General features: G+C 55.3%; 1 non-coding gene across 1 annotated transcript in view; it reads left to right on the forward strand.

Annotated features, from left to right (window-relative positions):
* The first annotated feature begins 2,096 nt into the window (after positions 1-2,096).
* Positions 2,097-2,500, forward strand: part of LOC126150700 (small subunit ribosomal RNA) — a 1,909-nt gene continuing 1,505 nt past the window's right edge. The window contains exon 1 of the ribosomal RNA XR_007531569.1: positions 2,097-2,500. This exon is cut by the window's right edge and continues 1,505 nt beyond it. This is a non-coding gene — a ribosomal RNA (small subunit ribosomal RNA).

Raw genomic sequence — 2,500 nt, forward strand, 5'->3', positions numbered from 1 at the left:
GCACCGCAATGTAACGCAATTTGCACCGCAATGTAACTCAATTTGCACCGCAATGTAACTCAATTTGCACCGCAATGTAACTCAATTTGCACCGCAATGTAACTCAATTTGCACCGCAATGTAACTCAATTTGCACCGCAATGTAACTCAATTTGCACCGCAATGTAACTCAATTTGCACCGCAATGTAACTCAATTTGCACCGCAATGTAACTCAATTTGCACCGCAATGTAATGCAATTTGCACCGCAATGTAATGCAATTTGTACCGCAATCTACCCCCACATTGTGCCTTAACCTAACCCACATTGTGCCTTAACCTAACCCACATTGTGCCTTAACCTAACCCACGTTGTGCCTTAACCTAACCCACGTTGTGCCTTAACCTAACCCACGTTGTGCCTTAACCTAACCCAAGTTGTGCCTTAACCTAACCCAAGTTGTGCCTTAACCTAACCCAAGTTGTGCCTTAACCTAACCCAAGTTGTGCCTTAACCTAACCCAAGTTGTGCCTTAACCTAACCCAAGTTGTGCCTTAACCTAACCCAAGTTGTGCCTTAACCTAACCCAAGTTGTGCCTTAACCTAACCCAAGTTGTGCCTTAACCTAACCCAAGTTGTGCCTTAACCTAACCCAAGTTGTGCCTTAACCTAACCCAAGTTGTGCCTTAACCTAACCCAAGTTGTGCCTTACCCTGCTCTGTAATTGGCATATGACACGTTACATTAATGTATTGTCCAACCGCAACCCGCTCAGAATGTTGTGTACACAGCTACGTGTCATCTCCCCATAACAGCTGCATTGCAGTGTGGTACGCCATAGAGACGTGTGGGAGTAATGGACGCAGTGGATGGCGATCAGCATGAGCCGTCTGTTCATGTAGTGGCGCGTGTATGCAGACGTAGTAGTCTCTTCTCACACAATGTGATAGCACGGTGCCCCGCGTTCCACATCTGCGACATGCTACAGAGGCCGGTTGACAGTTGGTCGCGCAATGGACATCGCATACGTACGGGGGCACCTTCCACGTGCCCTCTAGTCGGGCACATTTTGTTGCGTGGATGTGAGCGGATGTAGTGTGTCTTGACACCTGACAGGCAGGCATGCAATAATAGTTGACTTTGCAAACGGGGATGGACGTGTACGTTTACTGGTGACGTTACGCAAATGAACAACTGGTAACCCGTTGTGGTGCGGTTGTCCTTGCTGGAGGTACATCTGTGAGGGCAACGATCGGTACAGCTACGAAGCGGTCCCCACCATACCAACGAACGTGAATGTGAATCTGGGTGTGAAGCGATACGCGGCTGTGGGTGGGTGGGACTGTCCCCGGCCGGTGAGGGGGGGCCGCCCGGCGTGCTGGCCGCGCGGTGCGTGGGCGCACGCGCTACAGCCGGCTGGTGGGGGCGCCCAGTGGCAGGCGCGCCGGCCGACGGACGCGGCAGGCGGCGCAGCTGCGCGCCGGGGCACCCTGCGCGCGGCGCCGTGCAGCCAAAGTGGGTCCTCGCCGGCCCGGTGCGAAGCGCGGTGGACATCTGCAGTGTGCTGGTCCGATTGAGGACTGTGTGCGTTGAGGATGCGCCGCCGCCCGGCACTCGGCGCCGCGACGCCGTCTGCTGCTCGGTCGCCCCAGCGGTTCTCGCTGGTGGTTTGTATCGCAGTTGTGCAGACGTGTTGGCACGTGCGCTGTGCTGGGAGAGTTCGCTTCGGCACCCACGTGGGGCCTTTGCCCTTCTGTGGCGCTGGCGTTGGAGCTGCCGGTCACCGTAGGTGGCGCGTGTTGTCTCCCGCCGGCAATGCCACGACAGCACGCTCCCGGGCCTCTGTCGGCAGCGGCAAGCTCAGTTGGGAGCACGGGTGGTCGCACCTAAAGCGTCTACTCGCCTAACTCCGGGCGATTGCGCCTCTCTCGAACCCGACCAAGTACTTAGGACGGCGCTGCGCGCCGCCGGGACCTGAGAGGGTTTCGAGGTGTATTGTGCAGGGGAGCTCAGCCTCCTCCTGTTTGCAGAATAATTGAGCGGACGCTTGCGTGTTCGCGCGGGCCCCTGGGACACACTCCCGGGCGGCCGGCTGCTCAGCTCTAGTTGACGCAGCTCCCTGGTTGATCCTGCCAGTAGTCATATGCTTGTCTCAAAGATTAAGCCATGCATGTCTCAGTACAAGCCGCATTAAGGTGAAACCGCGAATGGCTCATTAAATCAGTTATGGTTCCTTAGATCGTACCCACGTTACTTGGATAACTGTGGTAATTCTAGAGCTAATACATGCAAACAGAGTCCCGACCAGAGATGGAAGGGACGCTTTTATTAGATCAAAACCAATCGGTCGGCTCGTCCGGTCCGTTTGCCTTGGTGACTCTGAATAACTTTGGGCTGATCGCACGGTCCTCGTACCGGCGACGCATCTTTCAAATGTCTGCCTTATCAACTGTCGATGGTAGGTTCTGCGCCTACCATGGTTGTAACGGGTAACGGGGAATCAGGGTTCGATTCCGGAGA

Source organism: Schistocerca cancellata, unplaced genomic scaffold (genome assembly GCF_023864275.1).
Source record: "Schistocerca cancellata isolate TAMUIC-IGC-003103 unplaced genomic scaffold, iqSchCanc2.1 HiC_scaffold_995, whole genome shotgun sequence".
Lineage (NCBI taxonomy): Eukaryota > Metazoa > Arthropoda > Insecta > Orthoptera > Acrididae > Schistocerca > Schistocerca cancellata.